The following is a 5,080-nucleotide window of genomic DNA, read 5'->3' as shown; positions in this document are numbered from 1 at the left end:
CTCCCAACCCACCCGATCGCAGGGGCCAGCGAAGCAGTTCCTCGTCCGCCCGGTAGCCCACCGCCCCTCCCTTCTCGTTCCCCTTCCTCCTGCTATCCTCTCACGCTTCCCACATGGTGTTCATGGTCCCCGCCTCTAACCACCACCGCCATTACACGTCCAAATCCTTGGCTCCATCTCCTGCGTCCCCCTCCATCGACGGCTCCTCCGGGCCGCTCTGGGCGGCCGCCCTCGTCGGCCTCCTGCTCGGCTGGGCCTGGCGCCCGCGCTGGGCCGTCGGCATCGTCGCCCCCGCCGACCCGCCGCAGCTCGCCTCGCTCGACTTCTAGCAGGCCCAGCTCCCCGCCCGCATCCGCGCCCCCCTCGACTACCTCGCCGGCGCGCGGCAGCAGTAGGAGGACGACGACGAGGCCTCCCTGCAAGGGTACGTTGCCTGGCTGGCTGGCCCGCGAGATGTTCGGTGAAATGCGCGCCTGGTCCTTCCTGCTGTGGGGAGTAGCTTTTTGGTCAAAGCCGCGTGTTCCTCAGTGGGGAATTTGGCGAAATCGGAGCGGCCTTCGATCGCTCACCTTCTGCTGCTGCTGCTGCTACTTTGCCTTGGCAGGTCGTCGGAGATGGGGAAGGAGGAGCTGGCGGTGGGGAAGGATGACCTGGTGAACCTCTAGAGGCTGGTGGAGGGCGGCCCGGCGTGGATCAAGATGATGGAGAAGGCGCTGCCCAACATGACCTACCAGGCCTGGAGGAGGGATCCCCAGGTGAATATCACTTCTCGGTGGACTGATCGCGTCCTCTTATACCGCATTACTTGTTTGATGTGAAGTACCACGCTACAAGGGAAGTGATGCCTCGGCCTGGACGAAGACTGGTCGCTCATGGTCGACGAGGACACCAACGAGTGCTCCCTCGTGAGCTTGCCGGCGCCCACCGTAATCACTCTCCCGCCGCTGCCCGAGGACGCGCCAGAGCCATACCTGTGGTTCGGTTGCGCGCTCTCGGTGCAAACCACCCCACCTGACTGCACGGTGGTGCTCGACTTCGTCAGGGAGAGGTGCCGTATCCATTGCCGCCTGGCGACCCCGAGTGGTCCCGTCTCCCTGTGGAGCTCGTTGAGAAGAACGACGAGTTCGAAGGACCCATAACCGCCGGCCACCAGGGGAAGGTGTACGTGATGACCATGCTATCCTTGGTGGCCATGGACGCGTCGTCCGGCCCGGCAGTCGAGAGGGCGATCATGATGCTCCCGCCGACCCGCCCCCGTGCCCAGCGCACGCCGAGTACAAGTGCTACCTGGTGTCGTGTCCCGACGGCGAGCTCTTCCTGGTCCGCTGCTGCCTCTTTGGGTACCCGGATGAGGTGCTGGACGCCAAGGTCTTCCAATGGAACGATGAAGACAATGCCTGGGAGACGGTCGAAACCATCGCTTCCTAGGCAGGTTTACTTTCGCGGTCCCGTCGGCCGCTGAAGCATGAACCCAACCCAACGGCATCCATTTGCTGCGCAAAGTTTGCTATGAGTTCGGTACCTATACAGTTTCCCTCGATGATATGACCATCCGGCTTAGTATTGTCGAGGGATGTGATGATCGTACTGATGATGGCGAGGACCAAGTTTTCTGGGCTCTTCCCACTAGGTAAGTTCAATTCAATTCCACTTGCTCGGTTTGAACCAGTATTAATCACTCTGTATGATACGTATGCATGCTTGGAACATTATGATACGCATGCATACTAGCGTGGTAGTAACTTGAATGCATCACAAAGAGTTGTTTTCCGCATCTTTCCTACGCACAACCAAAAAATCAGCCCGCTGGAGAAAATAGTCCAATGAAAGAAAAAATAGACCCAGACCCACGAACACATGCCCCTTCCTGATCAAAGGACAACCTCGTTCCTCAAATTTTTTCCAACTGAATCCAGCTCCTTTTCTGCCTGTCCCACCCACGTCGTAGCGCTCTCTCCGTACACATGCGCCGCTCGTCCTAGACGGTTGCCACCGCCTGTATTGATTCTCGACCTCCCGAAGGACGCATCCATCACGCCGGTCAAGGCCCTGCCACACGCCATGGTTAGTGCCGCCATCCACTCATCTCCTCTGTACGACCCCTTCTCTCTCGGATCCAGGCTGGCCGACGGTGTCGATCCCCAACTGAAGTGGCCCCACCTTCCTTTCCTCGTGCGCCTCGGCGCCGTTTCCAGGTACGCATCGTAGCGCAAGCGCATGGGCTGACAGCGTCCACCGTCGAGCCTTGTCCAAGGATGGCAGTCCATCACACCGTGTGCCACTGCATCGAGCCGGCAGCCACCATCGCCGTCCAGTCCATCTACCGGTGATAGCGAGATCTATCCACCCAGTTCTGCATCCATCACGCACCCAACCACCAGGTATAGGCCACTTCTATTATTATATTTCTCCTTTGATTTAGTCGGAGATGTTGCTGTTGTGCTTGAAGTGTGAGAGAGCAGAAAGGACTGAGAGAGTGCAGGGGTGGTATGATCACGACCTAATGTCATGGAAGTAGCGACATATGTAGAAATAACCACATTATCATGTGGGGAAGAAACTTATGAATTAACCTTGTGAAATTACAGTGGAATGGCTCCTAGCACCTCCTGAAGGAATTAAAAGGTAACTAAAGAAAGTTCCTCATAGATAATATGAAATAATAGTACTGAAACTTCCTTATTTACACTATGTTCCTTCTGCAGATTTGAAGAAGAGATGCGGCCAGTGAAGTTGACTACCAAAGTTCTTGGTATGATTCAGGCTTCTCGTTATTTTAGTATCTGGATGAGCATATGAGTGCATAAGAAAGATTGACGTTGTACTTTGGCAACCCGTAAGGTTGTTTATCATGAAGCTACTTGAACTTTTCTTATGCTCTAGGCCAACTGTTGTGCTGGTCCGACATAGTGAAAGTAATACTCAATCTATTCTTTTTTTGTCTTGCCTTAAAGAATTGATACCCTTCCAGATCTTATCAATTATTTTGAAAGCTTTGTATACCATGTGCTTCAATTTTTGGTTTAATCGTGTTAAAGCAAGAAAAACATTACTCGTGGCTGAGTCCATCCTCTGCATTGAAGGGGTGCAAATTTTACCAGTCATAAAATGATGTTAAAATAGATCTTTACTTTGTGCTCCTAAAAATACAGGAGCATGTGGATTTTCCATAACAATTTGATAGAAGTTAACATCTCTGATGATATTTAGTACTGTCAGCCATTGGTGTGTTTTCCCTAATTAATAATTGTTTCATGGTGCTATTTAGGTTATGCTCCAGCGAAAAATGACTTCCTCTTCAAGAGAGTACACACAATTCCTGTCCTATAATGTTTGTTTTTTCGAAATTCTAGGGACGGATTAAGGAGGGGTGTTCAGATATATTCGATCATACTTTCTGCACAATGTTTTCTTCTAAAAAATATTGGACATTGTTTGGATAATTTTTTAAAACTTAGTTTCCTTTGTTTCTTTCACTTTGAGAGGCTACAAAGTTTCATTTTCGATAAGTCATATCTCCTCATCTGTCAATTACACTCCCTACTTCCCATAAGTTAAATTGTTAAAATTGAAGTGCTCAAAATAGAAAGTGAATATTGAATACAGATATACTGATGGAACACTCAAGAGGGAAGTCTGCACTTGTTTTCTGTTCTACAAGAAAAGGTGCACAAGAAGCAGCAGAGTGCCTCTCACAAACTGCAGGGTCTCTTGGCTATTAAAATCCATTCATGAAATCTATGCAGCAGTATGAACATCTACGAGAGGCTTCCTTAACCTGTAGTGACAAGCAGCTGCAGTCCTGTATCGTACATGGAGGTCATGTTGAATCTTGTTCTCTAGGACATGACCTTCCTAATTTTGCTACCGATTACAGTGTTTTTGTCTTCTTATCTGGACACTCATGTTAGGTGTTGCCTAAATTTACACTGACATAGTCGTATTTCCAAATTTCAGTTGGTTTCCTAATGGTGGTCTTTGCTTAAAGGATCGGAGTCTTTTTGAGGGGCTTTTCCTGAAGGGTGATCTTCAAATTCTATGCACGACAAATACTTTGGCACGGCATCAACTTACCTTCACATACAGTAGTGATAAAGTCGACACAATTTTTGTGAGAACTTTTTTTAATGTGAAAGCATTTCTACCTACCCTCTGATCTTTTTTATGATATTTTCTGATTTTTATACATTTTGTAGCAACAAAGAGAAGGGGTCTTATGTAGAATATGAGAGATCCATGGTTCTTCACGTGTGCTATTAAGTCTCGCTTGCTCCTGCAAAATAACATCTTAACAAACAAAAGATATGCACCACCAAGCATTTATTTGCTATGCATTTTTTCCTTCCAGCCTAATATGCATGTTGCCTAAGGTGTTTTGACTTGCTTACCTGATTAATAAATGAAAAAATATAGACAGGTTAACAAATTTAGCTCAGGCCTCATTAATATCCATATAATTATATGTGAACTGTCCTTTGAATAACATAAGTTGGTTCTGACTTTGCTCCCGCAAATGATCGAATATGCTAAATTATTTTTCATGTATACAAGGATTTGGTTATCCTGTAATGCATTACCGTATTTATTTAAAATTAACACGTATTTGAACTCAACTGTCAAAGTTATTTACATTTTGTAATTCAAATAGGAAACGATGGTATGTGATAATGCCCTTGCTTCTGATAGAGCCTCTTTTTTTGGTCACCTCACATATGTGTGGGAGGGTTGTCCGTCCACCATTTGATGATACTGGAACAGTCGTAATTATGACAAGAAGAGAGACAGTAATTTTTTTGTGTTTTCCTCTCTTGTTAATTCTGAAATACCATTGACAGGAAAATGATTGATTGTGCAAGCACATATGTTGAAGCATATACAACATTGTTTCTTACCGCATAAACTTAATTTCCCCTCGTGTTGTTGACCTTCAGTGTTGAACCTAAATAAGTTTTATAATTTACAGATTATAGTTACAAGCCAAAAAACCTTCAAGAAGGTATTTTACAATAATATTCATGTAATGAGCTAGCGATAGTCCAGTTTCAGATTATTCTCTGTGCAAGTGTTTTTTAAAAGAATT

The 5,080-nt window shown here is 47.1% G+C and overlaps 1 long non-coding RNA gene across 3 annotated transcripts; it reads left to right on the top strand.

The window, feature by feature from the left end:
- The first annotated feature begins 761 nt into the window (after positions 1 to 761).
- LOC123448115 lies at positions 762 to 4,284 on the top strand. Of its 3 annotated transcripts, none has more exons than XR_006631613.1 (4): positions 762 to 2,381; positions 2,589 to 2,625; positions 2,706 to 4,111; positions 4,197 to 4,284. It is a non-coding gene; the product is annotated as an uncharacterized LOC123448115 (long non-coding RNA). The 3 variants fall into 3 exon arrangements; XR_006631612.1 differs by having other exon boundaries at positions 762 to 2,625; positions 2,706 to 2,752; positions 3,607 to 4,111; XR_006631611.1 differs by having other exon boundaries at positions 762 to 2,625.
- Positions 4,285 to 5,080: the final 796 nt, after the last annotated feature.

The sequence above is a fragment of the Hordeum vulgare genome, chromosome 1H, assembly GCF_904849725.1.
Source record: "Hordeum vulgare subsp. vulgare chromosome 1H, MorexV3_pseudomolecules_assembly, whole genome shotgun sequence".
NCBI classification, from domain to species: domain Eukaryota; kingdom Viridiplantae; phylum Streptophyta; class Magnoliopsida; order Poales; family Poaceae; genus Hordeum; species Hordeum vulgare.
The sequence above is the reverse complement of the archived record's forward strand: the minus strand, read 5'-3'. Positions and strand labels throughout refer to the sequence as shown.